Source organism: Bubalus bubalis, chromosome 18, assembly GCF_019923935.1.
Source record: "Bubalus bubalis isolate 160015118507 breed Murrah chromosome 18, NDDB_SH_1, whole genome shotgun sequence".
NCBI classification, from domain to species: domain Eukaryota; kingdom Metazoa; phylum Chordata; class Mammalia; order Artiodactyla; family Bovidae; genus Bubalus; species Bubalus bubalis.
Genome location: NC_059174.1, coordinates 6,872,386 through 6,892,299, shown reverse-complemented (window position 1 = coordinate 6,892,299; position 19,914 = coordinate 6,872,386). Strand labels below are relative to the sequence as shown.

The 19,914-nt window shown below is 42.7% G+C and overlaps 1 long non-coding RNA gene across 1 annotated transcript in view; it reads left to right on the top strand.

Moving 5' to 3' along the window:
- LOC112580196 overlaps window positions 1-19,914 on the top strand; it is a 200,979-nt gene that overhangs the window by 136,893 nt on the left and 44,172 nt on the right. The window lies entirely within an intron of this gene.

Sequence of the window (19,914 nt, the reverse complement as noted above, 5' to 3'; positions counted from 1 at the left end):
CAACAAATATTTATTGAGTATTTGTGATGTGCCAGGTCCTGGGCTAGGCCCTGGCAGGCAGAGTTGAGTGAAAGAAGGCCTGCTTCCTGCTCTAGAGAAGCTTCAAGTTCGGTGTGGGGGTAAGGGTAATAGCTTGGGCCCCCCACAGTCAGACATCAACTTGTCCTCTGCCCGTTGTCTGAACTTCCCCCATCACCACTTATGGATTGCCAGCCAGCCACTTTTCCTTATCACAGGGGCTTAGGCCAGACTCTCAGTCATTCTGAGTGGACTGCACTGATCCTCCCTAATATGGACCAGGGTTTGGCCCCAGTCCAGTCCCAGATCCATCCTCCTGCATCTTGGCTGCGTAGCCCCAGGTCCAGACAACAAAACCATCTTGCTGAGATCCACCTCCCTCTGCTGTGTCTCCAGGTACCTTGTTATTTCCCCGTGGGCACAAATCTTCTGAAGGCAGCATAAGTTCCCTCCAACAGCAGCATATTCCCACTTGCCAGCAGTTAATGAACTGTTGTTGGGGATGGTTAATGCCCTGTGAAATCAGTCATTAATTGTAGAAACAACTGATCTCAGAGAGATCGCGGCAATTATGAGCCGTTTATGATGGCAGAGGCATAACAAAACACACTGCCATGCTGCCCATTCGTCACAAGGGGAAGATCTGCAACTTAGTTTTGAAGCTGTCTTCTAACGGGAGTGGTCACGCACTGCCCAAGCTCCCTGCAAACCACACTCTCAACGCCCTGGCTGCAAAAACCCAGAGCTAGTAACCCTGCTTGGGAAACAAAAAGATACACCTGCAGAGGGCCGGCTGAAGGAGGCAGCATCGGATAATAGATAAAGCGGCTCGCGGGCTGTGGCCTTTCCTGGCCTGGTGGCTTCTGAACTGCGGACTGCTGAAGGAGCAGAGAAGGTTTTCCTGGTGGCCTCTGGGCTGGCCTCTGAGGGTGGTGATTCTGAGACGTATTCTTCATCAGTTCTGTTTCAGGGGAGCGTTTAAGATAAGCTGACCCCTTTGGTGGTGGTGTATCAGAAACATGCTCATCGTTCATTCTTTTCATGATGAATGTTCCCCTCCTGGCAGTCAGAAACTGGTCACATTAACAGAAACGTTTGCAGTCTTTCTCTGAGCTGTCCCTGGTAACACTGCCAAGATTTTCAGTTTTCTGCCTTCAAGTCTCCCAGCTGTTTCTGGAGCCCCAGACAGCAGAGAAGGTTTTCCTGGTGGCCTCTGGGCTGGCCTCTGAGGGTGGTGATTCTGAGATGTATTCTTCATCAGTTCTGTTTCAGGGGAGCGTTTAAGATAAGCTGACCCCTTTGGTGGTGGTGTATGATACTGAAATATTGGGACTGCCCTGAATGATCAACAACATAGCCTTAGCAAAATGCATTTTGGTATTCCAATAGGGTAGAATCCTATGCAGCATTTAACATGATTATTAAAATCTATGTTTATTGACATGAGAAAAATGCCCATGGTCTATTACTGAGTAGAAAAAAGCAGGCAACCAAATTCGCTCGATCCTATTTTACAGAAAATGTGCACACATGTGGGAATGTGGCATGTGACGATGACGGTCTTTCCTGATGCCCCGCAACATGCTGCAGTGCTTATTCTGAGAGACTGAAGCTGACTTAGAAATTCCTCCTTGTGCTTTTGGATAGTATCTGAATTTATTGTGACACGTGCGTCTTGAACTTACAAGAAAAGTAATATATATTTTTTACATTTATTGAAACCTGCTCTTTTATCTATTGTAATAAAATTATGTCTTATCAGGATTTTCTGAAGCTTTTTACATTACATGTCCTTATTGGCCAAACTAAGACACAATGCTATTATAAAAATTTGGAAAATGATATCTCCAAAGAATTTGAAAGATTAAGTTGTAAAAGCTGAAAAATAAATGGTTTGCCTAATATCAACTGGACAGCATCAGAGAAATAGACTTGGCTGGGAGTGGGGGAATGGGAGATGGGGGCAATGGGCAAAGATACAGGAGCGTTTGGTGGCAAATAGGCAAACAGAAACAATGGTTTTACAATGATGGGGTGGTGGTCTAGTGGATGTAGATGACCTGTAGGGGTCTGTTGTGACCACAGAAGGGATTCTTAGGCAAACAAACTTGTAAATATGTGACGTCACTGAAATTTTCACTCTGCCTTTAAATTTAGACTTTTCTTGAATTCGTGTATAATTCCATATTCAGTCACACTTTCTCCTGTAATCTTCTGTCCTGTCTCTAAATGTTGGGCTTCTGCTTGGCCCCCGAGCTAAGAAGTGGCTGTGCCCATAGCCAAGGGAATGGCTGTGACCCCCTTGCCTTTCTAGATGTGGTCTTTTTCTTGTTAAACATCGTCGTGTGCAAACTTCATTTTAAAATACTGCAGCACAGTTGGAATTTCAGCCAGTGGTGCTTTTGAATTCCAAAACAAGAAGTGATTTCTTTAATGAAATTTGATGCAAAGCGAAAAACCTGAAATATAAAATCAATATGGTGAATCCAGGTTTTAGCTAGGTTATAAGGTGGCTGGAAGGAGGAATTTTTTCAGACAAATTAAATAAAATTATTTTAAAAATTATCTTTGGGGCTTTATATAAACAACAACAACAAACATGCATTTGAAAGTGGCCTTGTAATCATGGTCAGCGAAGAATTTCTTAAAAAATTCCACAGCATCATAAGCATCAATTTCATTTTATTAATGGAACAAAAATAGTATTTATTCCACAGATCCTATTTTTTCCTACTAAAAAAATATCCTGTGACTTGTCCGAAGTTCTCTAGCTTTGGGAAGATAATTCATAAATAAAGCAATAACATGAAATCAATGCAAGACATATTCTGACTGGAAGTGGAGCTAATAAAAATGTAAGATGCAGGTCAAAAATGAAAAAACAGTGAGTTCTCCAAATTATCTCTTTGCAGTGTAGTCCCAGTGATGAAGAAGACAGTCTGTTCTTTATTATCTACACTAATACAGCTTTAAAATAGCTTCCTTCATTGTTTCATGGATCTATAATTTGTTTCTCTAGCAAGATTTTGGGCTTGTGAGGGCAAGGGACCATTTCCTCTGTTTGTGTGATATTCCCTACTCCTGAGTTTTCAGGAGACTTGGGAACATGTGAAGTGCTTCACAATCATTTATGCACTGGGAAAGAAAGAACTGGAATCAGAAAATAATAGGTTTAGTTTTTTCACATGACTTGCCAAATCCAGTTGATTGCTAATAGCTTCTTGGAGTCCCAGGTTAAGAAAGAGTCTGAGCATCAGCTGGCACCATGTAAAGAGTATTTTTGTTGATGGAGGTAAAGTCTGTCAGGGCTGTAAGAGCAGTATGAGCTCAGTGCTCAGTTGCGAAGTCGTGTCGGACTCTTCTGCAGTCCCATGGACCGCAGTCTGCCAGGCTTTCCTGTCCATGAGATTTTCCAGGCAAGAAAGCTAGAGCACGTTGCCATTTCCTCCTCCAGGGGATCTTTTGGATCCAAGGATTGAACCCGCATCTCCTGCGTGTTCTGCATTGGCAGACAGGTTCTTTACCACTGTGCCACCTGGGAAACCCCAGCAAGAGCAGTGGTACCTACGATAGTTTTAGTCCCTGTCCCTGAATTAACTGACCCCAGACCCATCACGCCTTCAGACTCTGTTGGGTGAGAAAAACACATCTCATTATTTAGGCTACTTTGAATCAATTTCTCTTACACATTGTTGAAAGCATCCCATATGATACCGTCTCCTATTTCCCGAACCCAAAACTTCAGCAGAAACTTTTTTGACTCATGATTTCCCCCCCCCCCCACTAAGGAATTAATATATTTTATTGAAACCCCACATGAGATACAGGGTTGCAAAAGTTCTTACATATTGATTCTCCTACTTACTAGTCGAGTGACCTCTGCTTAGGTTTTCTTAAAGCTCTAAGTCTCTGTCTTCTAATCTGGAAAAATGGGACAATGTATATCTCCCCAAATTATCATGAGAATTAAATAAGACAATTGAAGTATGTGAGCACAGGAAACGTAGCGGCGTGCCCCTCAGCGGGATTTCTTTCTCTCCTGACCTCCCTGAGGACGTTGAAACTCAGCTGCTTTGTAACAACACCGGCTTTACTTCACGGCTGGAGTTCAGTCCCCAGGTCTCTCCACAGTGAGCTCTGGCAGTTCTGGCGGAAGGCAGCGGAGGGCGCTCCCTTCGGGATGGTGGCTTTCTTCACCGAACCGTGTGCCGGTTCTGGCCTCACGTTCCCTAGCCCTGGTGCAGCTGAAAGGCAATCTAATCAGGAAAAGAAATTCAATGCGAACTAATACACAATTTGGAAACCTTCTGAGAGTAGGTGTATTTTTTTTTTTTTTTTTTAACACATTGGAAGGTTTTGCTGTCATTTTATTACGGGGCCTCCTGATAAATTAAAGAGAGATGAGCTATTCCGCAGCCAAAGAAACCCTTACATTGAAATTAGTGTTTAAACCTTTTCTCTGTTTGCTCTGTCAGACCCATAGGATGGTGTCAGAAGGGACTAGAACTATGTGACACTGTTTTATAGTTGGTTTTTTTTTTTTTTTTTTTCCGGCGGGGTGGGGGGCGGGGGAGGGGAGGGAAGGTCCTGTTGACTTTTTCTGTGATTCTGTAGTCTGGCATTAAAATGTTGTTCTTGAATAAAGAGGAAGTGGCTGAAGCTGTAAGGAGAATGACTTAACATTGAAGAATTGATTCAACAGCTAGTGCATTTCCTAATAGTTAAGAGAATGGGTTTAAAGTCCAGACAGATTTGGTGTTTGCTCATCCTGCTTAACAGCCGTATGACCTTGAATGGTTAGTTGACCTCTTCAAGCCTCTGTTTCCAGATCTGTAAAATGGGTATGATGCTTGCACTGTTCAACTACTGCTGTATGAAAGCCTACCGGCCACGATCGCTTTTATTTCTCTGGCGTCTGTGTGTCACATGGACTCATCTGCTCTTGGTTGGGTGGCTCCGCTCCTCTAGGCTGGACTCACCCACATGCCGGTGGGTGGCAGGGGGTCAGCTGGGGTGACTCTGCTCCACGAGACCCTCACCCTGCTTCGAACAGCAGGGCTGCTGAAGCTCAGTCTTCTCGTGGTCGTGGCGGGGGCTGGAGATGTGAGACCGTCTTTTAAGCCCTCGTCAGACCTTTGGTCATGCCTGCTGCCATTTCATTGGCTGAAGCAGGTTCCACAGCGCCTCACGGAGTCAAGGGGTTGCGCTCCTTCTGCGCCTTCCTCCTCCTTCCCGCCCTCTTCTTTCTTTCTCCTCCTTCCACCTCTCATCTCCTCCTCTCCCTTCTCCCCCTCCTCCTCTTCCTCCTGCTGCTCTTCCTTTTTTGCCTCCTCTTCTCTTTCTGGGCAATTTGAAGCGGGGAACAAGCCATGTTGCATTAACCTCTCCCCACCTGACACTGTGTAGGTACCTGATTCATGTTGACTTAACAGAAACCATAAGGCAGTTTATACAGAGCTTATGGAGCTGTGTGTGTTCATGCAAACATATGTGTGCCTGTGTGTGCGCTCATGGGCTTACGCACACACACACACACACACACACACACACGGTTGAAGATGTTGGACTATCTTCGGTTATGAATAATAAAAAAAATGACCTCAGTCTTGTCAAATGCTTCAGGAGAGAAAAATTTTTTTTTCCTCTTTTATGCCATCATTTGCTCAAAGGCAGATCCAGAGTGTTCATTCAAATGTTTCTTCTCCCCTGATTATCTTGTACAAAGCTCTCCATTTGGGAATACTTGCAGGTTTCCTTGTCATTCTCCAGCTCTGGTTTATATAAAAATGGATCATTTGTTGAGGCAAACTTCAAAGCCAGAGAGCGCCCTAAGTTATAAATGGTCCGTCTTTTAATTCAGGCATAATCCTATTAGAGACACAGCTCTCAGGCCTGGGGAATCCTTTTAGGACTCTTTGATCAAGGGAGCACTTTTGAGTTCCGTGGCTTCAGCCTTCCAAGCCCTAAAAGTAACAGGGAACCCATTTAATATCTGGAAATGTCCGTGTCTCTCATTTCTGGTGAAAGAAGTATATTCTCGAGTGCAGCAGGACCCGGTTTTGAAATCAGGGGGAAATGTGGGAAGCAGGAATAGCGTTGCGCTGCGTGCCCACGGTGTGCAGGACTGACTCTTGCTGATGCGCCAGACAACTTTAGGTGGCATTATATCTGAAGGCGTTTGACACTCTGTTCATTCATTGCCCGCCTTCAAACGATCTTTCTGATTACATGAGATAGAAGTTTCAGTTTGGGCTTTGTCTTTAGCGTCTTGAAATCTTGTTGTCACTTCTGTTTCAGAGATGGTCAGCAAGTCTTGAGCTGAGACTCCAAGGCTTCACACATGCTCTGCTCTGCTTCCGCACCCCCACCGCTCCCCTGTCAGCTCTGCGTTTCTCATCCAGCCTCACTCACGCTGCTCCCGTCGTGGGGTTGACCTCTTTGCTGTGTGTTAATGCACCAAACACGTTCATTCCCACCTCGGAAACTTAGCACTCTTTGTTCCCTCTGTTCTGGCATCTCGTCCCCTGTTAATCCATGTGATTCAGTCCCTCATCTCTGATCTATAATCAAATGCTGCCTGGCAAGTAGAAAACGCTCACTGAAATGTTTGTTGACTGTATGAATGGGAGAACTGAGTTTTGACACTGGGGAGTGATATTGTCTAGTTAGAGTTCAGTAACATTGCTGCTTGCATTGTAGGTATTTTTACCTGCACTTTCTATTTAGGGCAAGTGATACCAGCATCTGGGCCCACAATTCCTGGCCCAGAATTCCTTTAAAATTACACCTTCTGATGCCTCAATCATCCATCAAGGCTCTGAGTTTGTGGCAATATTCAACACACTCCTGGGATCACTTACAGTGCAAATGAAATATGTATCTCATTGGGCTCTGAAATGAATATTTTGAGTCCCTGTATCAACTTATGTCTTTGTTTTTTTTCCTGAGTTTCTCATATACAGGCCACATTTTTCAAGATCCTAGAGAATGAAATTTATTGACAAGAAGTCTGTGTGCTTTTTAAAGGGGGGCGGATCTTTCCTCAAATGTAACTGAAGAATTTACCAGTGGCATTTAGATTTGAACTGCACCCCAAGTACCATGTTGGAAGTAGCGCAAGGGGCTTGTCTGAGACCAAGCATGTGAGACACGTCCAGAAACACAGGGGATTTTGTCTAATGAAACATTCTCATCAGAGAAATGACAAATGGTGGAAAAAAATCTTTAGGGAGGCAAAAACTTCAGGGTCTGAGCTAGACAGTGATTTGGGGGCAGAAATTTGTGACTCTGAACCAATTCAGGTGGATCTGAACACTCCATCCTCAACTGGGTGCAGTGACCCAATTAATTCATTATGCAACAAACTTATCAAGTTTCTGCTATATTCCAAGCACTGTCTAAGAACTGGCTGCCCAGTGATGAGTAGATGGATAAGACCCTTTGATCCTGGTGCCTAACCTCTAGCAGACGAGATGACGCACAAGCCAACGCTCCCAGATGTTGGTCTGGTTACAGCAGCGGGATGGAGGCCCTGGCTTAGGCTGGGGGTGAGGGCACTGAGGACGCAAGCCGAAGGTCTGATGAGGCCCCCCGTGAGGCCCAACCTCTGCCCTCTCCTTTCTTCACCTGGAAGTCCTTCCTGCCTTTCTCTTCCTCACTTTTTTTAAATCTGAGGCCACTGGTCATTAAGCTGGTGATTGCCATCTTTTAAAGGAGATGACAAATGACCCTGGGGCCCTTCACAAACAAAGGGACTCTGGGTCTCCAGGGATGGGTCCAGGGAATCTGCGTTTTGAAAGATTCTGTGGCTGGCTCAGGTTTGGGAGCTCTATTTAATCATCCAGGGGAGCTTCTGAGGTCCCCCTACTTCTCCCACCAGATTACTCCCTGAAACAGTTTGGTTTAAATGCCAGCCTCTGCCTTCTCTCCTTCATTTTTACCATCATTGTTCTGGAGCCCAACCATAGTGGACGATGTGATTGACTCACCTGTCCAGAGGCTGTATAGACTTTTCCTGAAACTCTAAAGTGACCAGAACCCTCTTCTCTTGCATCTTGTCACAGGTACATAAGATACAGTTGTCAATCACGTAACACTCCTGCATGCCAGACCCTGCACAGGTACTATACCTGCCCAGGTACTATACCTGCCCAGGTATTATACCACTTAGCTCTTAGGGGCACCTCTGTTGAATGCTCAACCCACCTACACTGATAGGCACGCTTTGGTCATGTCAAAGTCACTTGAAGATCCTCGCAAACGTACAGACCCAGCTGCTGCCATGCTTCAAGGACCCTGGACCCTGGCCGTTGTTGTTCAGTGGCTTTCCCGGCGACTCTGATGCACATGTTTGAGTTCCTCTGCACCACGGCAGTGGTCCTCACGCTTTAGAAAGAACACCTCAGAATTGCCTGGGCGAGCTTTCCAGTGCCAAGACAGCTGGTGCTCATGTGATCATAGGATTCAGGATCGCATCTTGGGCTTCATTCTCATCTGCAGCTGCCTGCAGTCTGGGAAGGCAGAAAGTTGATTGCTTCTCCTGAGTCTTAAACATTCCAGCTCTCTCTTTGGTGCCATGCTCTTCAGTCTTCTGTGGGAAGTCTGGGTGCCTGACATCCTGTGAGCAAAACCCTGGGAAGGAGGCTTCTGCCTTTTATTTTGAACACAGTGCTTTTTCTCGAGGTAACTTTTGGGTTGGGTTGTTTTTTGAATCCCAGGTTAACGTGATTTACTAAAATTTGTAAAGCCCAACACTCAGGTTTTATCCACGTGGGTTAAGTTTAAGGTAGATTCTGTCTCTGGTGAAGCCTGTTACTCTGTTGCATTCTCCTAAACCTGTTCAGACCCAGCCTCTCTTTCAATAAGTTCAACAAGATTTGAGGGGTTGATTTTACAAGAGGGGAGACTGAAGCACAGGAGAGATGATGTGACCGGCTTAGTGGCTCCCGGTAAATGGATCACGTGGCTGGGGCAATAACCGAGGACCTGTGGCTCCCAAGCAGTGCTTGAATAGGCGGTCCTGGTCCCTTCACGCTGGCTCCCACCACATCAGTGATCCCTGATGCCTGGAGCTGAAGGTGTGGGTTGGGGTAAATCTCCAAAAACGACTCTTAACAAGGCATTCATAAAGCTTCAGCTTTTACCACAAGCCACAGCGACACTAGCTAGACTTAGGGCTCTAGTGATAAATTGGTAGTAATGAAATCTCAATATCTATCCACGAAGAGAAAAACCAAAAATCCATAATGGGCCCTGATGGACCATTAGGTGTTAATGGGAATAATACGAATACCCAACAGAGTACATTACTGAACTGAGTGAGCCTCGCCTAGCCCGTCACAATCTGTAATGTCTCAATATTTTAACTATACACATATATATGTTGGATTGAGAATAACAATAGCTGAGATTAGGGAGTCTGGGCAGTAAGAGTTAAGATAGCGCATCGTCACTGTAACTGAAGGACCCGTTTTTGCAGCTCTCTAAGCTTCTGCTTCTATCTGTAAAATGGGTACAATCACGCTGTCTTACAGGGTTGTTGGGAGGACGAAAAGAGGTCACAAGATCTCATTGTTTTAGCTTGCCTCTCCCTGATTTCTGGATGAATTGAGCACCTTTTCCTGTGCGGCTTTCAGAAGTTGTTTTGTGAATTGCCTGTTTATCTGCTTAGTTCAGTCTTCTTTTGAGATGTTGACCTGTATGTCTCGATATTAATCTTTCTGTCAGATGTGTTGCAAGTTGTCTTCCCATCTCTTTTTTTAAACAGCTGTGTTGAGATGTAATTTATATACTACAAATTGAGTCATTACAAGGGTGCAATTCAAGGATTTTTTGTAAATGTATAGAGCTGTGCAGCCATTACTGCAGTCCATTTTAAGACCTTTTCTACCAACCCAGAAGCTCCCCTGTGCCCATTTCAGTTTACCCTTGCTCCCACTCTGCAGCCCGAGGTAGCCACCAATCTGCTTTCTGTGTCAATAAGTTTCCCTTCTCTGGATGTTTCATCGCAATGGACTGATGCAGAGTGAGGCTTTTCACATCAGGTTTCTTTCACTTGGCACCGTGGTTTTTAGGTTTGTCTATTCTGTAGCCTGTGACCCCACGGACTGCAGCCTACCAGGCTCCTCTGTCCATGGGATTTTCCAGGCAAGAGTACTGGAGTGGGGTGCCATTGCCTTCTCCATTCTGTAGCATGTGTCAGGACTTCATTCCTTTTTGTTGTTGAGCAGTATTCCACTGGAGGAATATATCAAGTTTGTGTCCTCTCCAGTCCCTGCTCTGTGTGTGTGTGTGTACACAAACCCAGGAATATAGTGTCTTACACCATGACCACAGCTCAGACAACTAGAGCCGTTGGCCCTCCCTGCCTCCAGGATCATCGTCTCTGCTGATAATACCCTTGGGCTTGTACGTTCCCCTGGCAGGTGTGTGAAGCTGCCGCTCCTCACTGTTACCTATCCTGGTAGAGCCTCTCCTGACCTAGCTGGTGATGATGGTGGTGGTGATGGTGGGAGGGTGATGGTCATAGCGATGGTGATGGTGGTGGTGGTGGGAGGGTGATGGTCATAGCGATGGTGATGGTGGTGGTGGTGGGAGGGTGATGGTCATAGCGATGGTGGTGGTGGCGATGGCGATGGTGGGAGGGTGATGGTCATAGCGATGGTGGCGATGGCGATGGTGGGAGGGTGATGGTCATAGCGATGGTGGTGGTGGCGATGGCGATGGTGGGAGGGTGATGGTCATAGCGATGGTGGCGATGGCGATGGTGGGAGGGTGATGGTCATAGCGATGGTGGTGGTGGCGATGGTGGGAGGGTGATGGTCATAGCGATGGTGATGGTGGTGATGGTGGGAGGGTGATGGTCATAGCGATGGTGGTGGTGGTGATGGCGATGGTGGGAGGGTGATGGTCATAGCGATGGTGGTGGTGGCGGTGGTGGTAATCATGATGGTAATGCTGGTGGTGACTGAGCTGGTGGGGACTGGGGGGTGCCATCCCGAGACAGAATGCCAGAGTCCCACTGCTCTTACCTTAAAGTCCAGCAGTTTTATAAGCATAAACACTTTTCAGATTGTTGTTTAACTTTGGTGATTTCCAGGGTATTAAAATGGTAATTTCTGTCAATTTTTTCCGGCTTTAGAGTTACTTTTGGGGAACTGATTGGCCAGTCTCCTTAGCTGGCCATAGCTGGAAGGCTCCTCTTGCTTCTCAGTCTCTCCATTGTCTTTTAACTGAGCTGTGAGTTCTATTGTCATATAATGATTTCAGATTTTTTTTTTTAATACTATAGCTGTCCTCCATGTATCCTCCCCTCTATTTCAACATTTATCATTACACTGTCATTTTTGTTTCTATTAGCCCCTTCTCTTTTTTTCTTTCTTAATTCATTTATTTTTAATTGAAGGATAATCACAATATCATGTTGGTTTCTGCCATACATCAACACAGATCGACCACAGGACGACATATGGCGCCCCCCCCTCTGGAGCCTCCCTCCCACCTCCCACCCCACCACACCCCCGAGGTTGTCACCGAGCCCTGGTTCAGCTCCTGAGTCACACGCACATTCCCACTGACTATTCCACATGGTAGTGTGCATGCTTCCATGCTACCCTCTCCATCCACCCCACCCTCGCCTTCCTGCTCCGCCTGAACGTCCATGAGTGTGTTCTCTATGTCTGTGCCTCCATCGCTGCCCTGCAGATAGGTACATCAGTACCATGGTTCTAAATTCCATACGTATGTGTTAAAATACGATACTTGTTTTTCTCTTTCTAATTCACCCTGTATAATAGGCTATAGGTTCACTCATCTCATTAGCACTGGCTCAAATGCGTTCCTTTTTATGGCTGAGCAATATTCCATTGTGTGTATGTAGCATAGCTTCTTTACCCATTCATATGTCAATAGACATCTAGGTTATTTCCACGTCCCAGCTATTGTAATTAGTGCTGCAATGAACATTGGGAGACATGTCTTTTTCAATTATGGTTTTCTCAGAGTATGTGCCTAGTAGTGGGATTGTTGGGTCATATGGTTGTTTTATTCCTAGTTTTTTCAGGAATCTCCATACTGTCTTCCATACGACTGTATCAATTTACATTCCTGCAAACAGTGCAAGAGAGTTCCCTTTTCCCAGCACCTTCTCCAGCATTTCCTGTTTGTAGACTTTTGATAATGGCCCTTTTGACCAGTGTGAGGTGATATTGCATTCAATTTTTGTGTAGACATGCGTGTCAGTATTTCTATTTTGGCGTCTGTGTTTTTTGGTTTATTTAGGGAGCCTTTCTCCATCCTGAGATCATTAACAAATCCTCTTATCCTTTCCTGTAATATTTTTTGCAGCTCTGTGACTCACATTTAAAGACTCTTGATTCATGTGAATTTGCTCTCTATAAGAATTGTACCCATGTATATTTATGCCAGAAAAATATCAGAATTTTTAAAAACTATATCTTAGCTAGCATTAAAATTTGTGTATATTCTCTCACCATTAAAGTTTATTGTTTAATTAGTTGTTTATCTTGTTTTATGAGTTTATCTTATTTTCCAAATATTTCTTATGAAGTCTTTATATACAGAAGATATTGAGCCCTTGTCTATCATACTGCTGTGAACATTCACCAATATGCTATTTGACTATTAATTAGTTAATTTTTTATAATATCAATGCAAAATCATTTTAGAAAAGTGAGAAAATAAGCATGGCTTCATTAAGACCTTATTGTATTTACTCTTCCTGGTTGGTGTATGTTTAACTACATGTTTACCCAAAAAGGCCACGTGGCATGTAGTACTTTCTCAATTGTTGTATCATAAACCTTTCTCACGGGCACTTTATCCTCAGCATAATTTTAATGTTGAGTTTTTTTTTAATTTATTTTTTATTGAGGGATAACTGCTTTACAGAATTTTATTGTTTTCTGTCAAACCTCAACATGAATCAGCCATAGGTATACATATATCCTCTCCCTTTTGTATCCTCAGCATAATTTTAATGATTGAAAAGTATTCTATTATATGGGTATATGGAAATTTAATTCATTTCCTTCAGTTAGTCATTCAGATTCTTTGCATTGTTTGTCTCTTACATATAACACTCTGAAGAACAAAAGTAGCTAAATTGTTGTGAGTATTCTAGGCAGCTTTGTCAGAGAACATACCAATTTCTGAAGTTTCTGATACCTATTAACAAATTGGCTTCTAGAAAAGTTATTTCAGTTTACATTCTCACTGGTGATATATGGGTAGCTTTATTCCTAGGACAGCAGGAATTAACATTTTAAGAAAATCTCTGCAAATTTGGTAACTAAAATTTTATCCTTCCAATGTATTTAGAATACAGTCATAAATTTATATATTTTGTAATAAGTAAATGTGTAAATATGTATTTTTATATATGTATTTATATGCATATATATGTTTTGATTGCAGTTATTTAGTTACAAAAAGGTTAGACATTTTTCAGTTTAACAATCACATTTCTTTTGTGAGTGGCCTCATCATGTCACTTATCCAGTTTTTTAAATGAGTATCGATCTTTTTCTTAATTACTTACGATCTTTACATGTAATTTCATTTTACAATATAAGACTACAGTATTTTGTAGGGTGCCATTCTTAGACTATGTAGTTACTATAATTCCATATCAATAGTATAATTTAAGCAGATTGGTACCATTTTACCTTCTCTCATTATTCTCTCCCCAGCTATGGTAGATTGATTACACAAATCAATCAGAAAGTCCCCAATTCTCTAGCCTTTCTGCTGTCTGTGCCCTTTGCAATGTGACTTTGCAACTCCTCCAGAGATGGAGCTTTGAGTCCATGATACCTGGAAGACCTGCTTTGGCCAACAGCATGGGGTGAAGGTGACGAAGCCCCACCGTGCGAGGTTTCGCTTGCTCGTGCTGTCTCTCCTGGAACTCTGTCGCCGTCACGTGAGCAAGCTAGCCTGCTGGGTTATGGGAGACATGTAGCTGTATCATCCTATGTCCTTGGCAGACAGCAGCCCAACTGCCAGACTGGTAAATGAGGCTCTCCCTGACCACCGGACCCCGCTGTGCTGTGCTATGTGTAGTCGCTCAGTCGTGTCCGCCTCTTTGCGACCCCCTGGACTGTAGCCCACCAGGCTCTTCTGTCCATGGGGAGTCTCCAGGCAAGAATACTGGAGTGGGTTGCCATGCCTTCCTCTAGGGCATCTTTCCGACCCCAGGGATCAAACCAAGGTCTCCTGCAGTGCAGGTGGATACTTTACCAGCTGAGCTACCAGGGAAGGCCCCAGACCCTGCTAGCTAATCACAGATGCATGAGAAAGTCAGGCTGAGATCACTTAGGCAGTCCAGATCAACAGAACCATCCAACCATCCCCGAATGTGTGAGTAGCAATACACAGTGGTGGTTTTGAACCACTAAGTATTGGAGTCATTTGTTGTATAGGAACTGATATATTTCTTTTTAAGAAAGTGAGATGGTACAAAATATGGAATTTCTTTTATTCTGCAGATGATTGTTATTTCTATGTATTATATCTTTCAATGGTTCAGTTCAGTTCAGTCACTCAGTCGTGTCCAACTCTTTGCGACCCCATGAATTGCAGCACCCCAGGCCTCCCTGTCCATCACCAACTCCCGGAGTTCACTCAGACTCATGTCCATTGAGTCAGTGATGCCATCTAGCCATCTCATCCTCTGTCGTCCCCTTCTCCTCCTGCCCCCAATCCCTCCCAGCATCAGACTCTTTTCCAATGAGTCAGCTCTTCGCATGAGGTGGTCAAAGTACTGGACTTTCAGCTTTAGCATCATTCCTTCCAAAGAAATCCCAGGGCTGATCTCCTTTAGAATGGACTGGTTGGATCTCCTTGCAGTCCAAGGGACTCTCAAGAGTCTTCTCCAGCACCACAGTTCAAAAGCATCAATTCTTTGGCGCTCAGCCTTCTTCACAGTCCAACTCTCACATCCATACATAGTTAATTTTATTTCATTTGTACTTTATAAGGATATGGAGGTTTTCAATGTTAACTGCCAATCATTTTATACAAAATGCTAACATTTCAGTTCTTCATTTTGATTTATCTTTTGTTCTATTGTTCTGCACACTGATGAGTCAAGATGCAGTACTTGACTTAAAATGTTTTTGTTATAGTCACCATTTATTCTTGAAAGAAAAAGTAACTTTTCATGAAATATAGTCTTGAAAAAGTCACCATTTATTCTTACTTATTCATAATTTGTACCAGGTAGAAGAAAGATATTTTCTGTTGGTTTGTTTCATAGCTCCACGATGATATGAACTGTTTTTATGTTGGTTAAAATACTTACAACAACTTCAGTACAGTCATGATTGTTCTGTTTGTGAGTAAACTAAACCAAAAAACACAAAGAGCAAATAAAAATTCACCATTGTGAAAAATTAACTGTTTAGAATTTTAACATTATATAACAACAAACGACCAAAGTTTAAGAAGAATTGTACATCAGTGCTTCAAATGAAAAATATCACTCAGTTTTTTAATGATAAAAACATACTTCTAACAAAAAGGGACTTTTACCGTGCAGAGGCTGATATTCATATTCTCGCTATTTTAAGGCATCTGACTTTTCTCCAGCTTTTACCTTCATCTATATTTTAGGGTGTAATTGTTTGTACAGTACATCATATTCTCACAGATTTGTATCAATAATAAAAATTTATAATCTCTCAAGGTTCTCTGTCATCTGTCTTAAATTTGATTTTAATTAAGGCTGAATGAAAAATATGAAGTTTATAGTTTCACCTTTTCCTAATATTTTAGGAATGTCCCCCCCCCCAAAATCGTAAGTAAATGTTAAAATGTATGTATTATTATTTATCTAATGATATCATTTAATTATCTTCATATGCCCCTGTTTGGCTGGGTATAATATTCTTGAAACACTGTTAGGATGGACATTTTTCGGGTTTCTTCCCTCATGGAGTATTGGAAGGCCATGTGATTTCTCTCCCTGAGACTTCTTAATACTCTTCTGTCCTTTTCCTCTAAAGTCAGGAACAAGACAAGGGTGCCCACTTTCACCATTACTATTCAACATAGTTTTGGAAGTTTTGGCCACAGCAATCAGAGCAGAAAAAGAAATAAAAGGAATCCAAATTGGAAAAGAAGAAGTAAAACTCTCACTGTTTGCAGATGACATGATCCTCTACATAGAAAACCCTAAAGACTCCACCAGAAAATTACTAGAACTAATCAGTGACTATAGTAAAGTTGCAGGATATAAAATCAACACACAGAAATCCCTTGCATTCCTATACACTAATAATGAGAAAACAGAAAGAGAAATTAAGGAAACAATTCCATTCACCATTGCAACAGAAAGAATAAAATACCTATAATGTAAAATATATTAGGAATATATCTACCTAAAGAAACTAAAGCCCTATATATAGAAAACTATAAAACACTGGTGAAAGAAATCAAAGAGGACACTAATAGATGGAGAAATATACCATGTTCATGGATTGGAAGAATAAATATAGTGAAAATGAGTATACTACCCAAAGCAATTTATAGATTCAATGCAATCCCTATCAAGCTACCAACAGTATTCTTCACAGAGCTAGAACAAATAATTTCACAATTCGTATGGAAATACAAAAAACCTCGAATAGCCAAAGCGATCTTGAGAAGGAAGAATGGAACTGGAGGAATCAACCTACCTGACTTCAGGCTCTACTACAAAGCCACAGTTATCAAGACAGTATGGTACTGGCACAAAGACAGAAATATAGATCAATGGAACAAAACAGAAAGCCCAGAGATAAATCCACGCACATATGGACACCTTATCTTTGACAAAGGAGGCAAGAATATACAATGGATTAAAGACAATCTCTTTAACAAGTGGTGCTGGGAAATCTGGTCAACCACTTGTAAAAGAATGAAACTAGAGCACTTTCTAACACCATACACAAAAATAAACTCAAAATGGATTAAAGATCTCAACGTAAGACCAGAAACTATAAAACTCCTAGAGGAGAACATAGGCAAAACACTCTCCGACATACATCACAGCAGGATCCTCTATGACCCACCTCCCAGAATATTGGAAATAAAAGCAAAAATAAACAAATGGGACCTAATTAACCTTAAAAGCTTCTGCACATCAAAGGAAACTATTAGCAAGGTGATAAGACAGCCTTCAGAATGGGAGAAAATAATAGCAAATGAAGCAACTGACAAACAACTAATCTCAAAAATATACAAACAACTCCCACAGCTCAACTCCAGAAAAATAAATGACCCAATCAAAAAATGGGCCAAAGAACTAAATAGACATTTCTCCAAAGAAGACATACAGATGGCTAACAAACACATGAAAAGATGCTCAACATCACTCCTTATCAGAGAAATGCAAATCAAAACCACTATGAGGTACCATTTCACACCAGTCAGAATGGCTGCGATCCAAAAGTCTACAAGTAATAAATGCTGGAGAGGGTGTGGAGAAAAGGGAACCCTCTTACACTGTTGGTGGGAATGCAAACTAGTACAGCTACTATGGAGAACAGTGTGGAGATTCCTTAAAAAACTGGAAATAGAACTGCCTTACGATCCAGCAATCCCACTGCTGGGCATACACACTGAGGAAACCAGAAGGGAAAGAGACACGTGTACCCCAATGTTCATCGCAGCACTGTTTATAATAGCCAGGACATGGAAGCAACCTAGATGTCCATCAGCAGATGAATGGATAAGAAAGCAGTAGTACATATACACAATGGAGTATTACTCAGCCATTAAAAAGAATACATTTGAATCAGTTCTAAGGAGGTGGATGAAACTGGAGCCTATTATACAGAGTGAAGTAAGCCAGAAAGAAAAACACCAATACAGTATACTAACACATATATATGGAATTTAGAAAGATGGTAACAATAACCCTGTGTACGAGACAGCAAAAGAGACACTGATGTATAGAACAGTCTTATGGACTCGGTGGGAGAGGGAGAGTGTGGGAAGATTTGGGAGAATGGCATTGAAACATGTAAAATATCATGTATGAAACGAGTTGCCAGTCCAGGTTCGATGCACGATACTGGATGCTTGGGGCTGGTGCACTGAGACGACCCAGAGGGATGGTATGGGGAGGGAGGAGGGAGGAGGGTTCAGGGTGGGGAACACATGTATACCTGTGGCGGATTCATTTTGATATTTGGCAAAACTAATACAATTATGTAAAGTTATAAAATAAAATTTAAAAAAAAAAGACAAAACAAACAAATGACAAGAAAACAGGCTTTGTCAGGTGTTGGTTCCTCCACGTTGATTTTACCTGCCTTTTCACTTACAGAGTAAGTTATGCAGCTTTACTGTGGCTTTGTGTTTGACTTTTGTTTCCTTTGTTTTGGTTTCCTGCAACCTGGATTATCCATCTGTTGGAACTGGAGCTTTGTCGTTTGTTTTTCTTACCTATTACCTTCCCTCTCAACTTCTATTCAGTCTTTCACTTGCTCTTCCGTGAAAAGTACACCAAGCATGTTCTCCACATTTTTTTTTTCCAATGTAAATTTAGTCTTCATGATTATTAATGCTATTTCCTTTTAAATTCAGTTGTGGGGTTGTTTTGTTTTTCTTTACACATGTCAGGAACCATTGTATCTCTCTCTGTTGTCTTATCTACATGTCTTATTTCAGTTCCCCACCCCAGAAGCAGATCCAGTGACTGTTTAGAGAAGCCAGTAAGCAATGAGATGTGAATGGCTGACAAGTGGCTAACTGCAACTAAATCCCAGGTAGAAACACTTGGAAATATTCCAAGTGATCCCATCCGAAGTGTGAGGAATCTGGAGTGTTTATACTGCATACCTGTCAGGGCCATCTCCAGGGGCTGGTCAATTTCCTGGGAACTACCATCTCACCACGTCCTTGGCATGTAGGGTTTCTGCAACCTGAAGAGATTACTCCAAAAAACATTCAGGTGTTGGCCCTTCTAAAAGAAGCTAGTATGCAGAGAAATTGTAGGATGGTTTGAGGGACTAGGGAAAGAGTGTAATTTTTGGCTACATCCGGTGAAAAGTCCACAAAACTAGGTGCTGCCCTGAAAAAGCTTTGATGATCAGAATGTGTTCTCCCCTTGTGGCTCAGCTGGTAAAGAATCTGCCTGCAATGCTGAAGACCTGGGTTCGATCCCTGGGTTGGGAAGATCCCCTGGAGAAGAGAACGGCTACCTGCTCCAGTGTTATGGCCTGGAGAATCCCACGGACTGTATAGTTCTGGGGTCGCAAGGAGTCAGACACGACTGCACAACTTTCCCTCACTCACTTGCACTTTGAAGCCTGGATTTAAATTTAGTTCACTTCGGCTGCTTCTTGGCTGTGTCGAACACCGCTAAGACTTCCATTTCCCTGTGTGTAAAGTACGTATTGTCCCAGCGTAGCTTTGAGGATCAAACACTTTAGTGCCAGGTCTCTAACTAAGCACTTACCGTATATATTTTAATTTTAAAAATTCAGCCTGGACTTTACCTTTGAGTGCAGTTTTGATCTCTCTCTTCGTTTTGTGATGTAATTAGTATTCTTCTGTGTGTGATGTTCTAAATGTGTGTTGTGTGTGTGCAAGCTCCTTATCCTACTTAAGGCCATTTTAAAGAGCTGCCCAGTTGCCAGATTCAAAACATACAAACAAAAAACGGAAACAACCAGTTGTTGGCGTTTAGTCGCTCAGTCGTGACCCCATGGACTGTAGCCCACCAGGCTCCTCTGTCCGTGGAATTTCCCAGGCAAAGATACTGGAGTGGGTTGCCATTTCCTCCGCCAAGGGATCTTCCTGACTCAGGAACTGAACCCACATCTCCTACATTGGCAGGCAGATTCTTTACCATTGAGCCACCAAGGAAGCCTGAGACAACCAGGCTTTGCA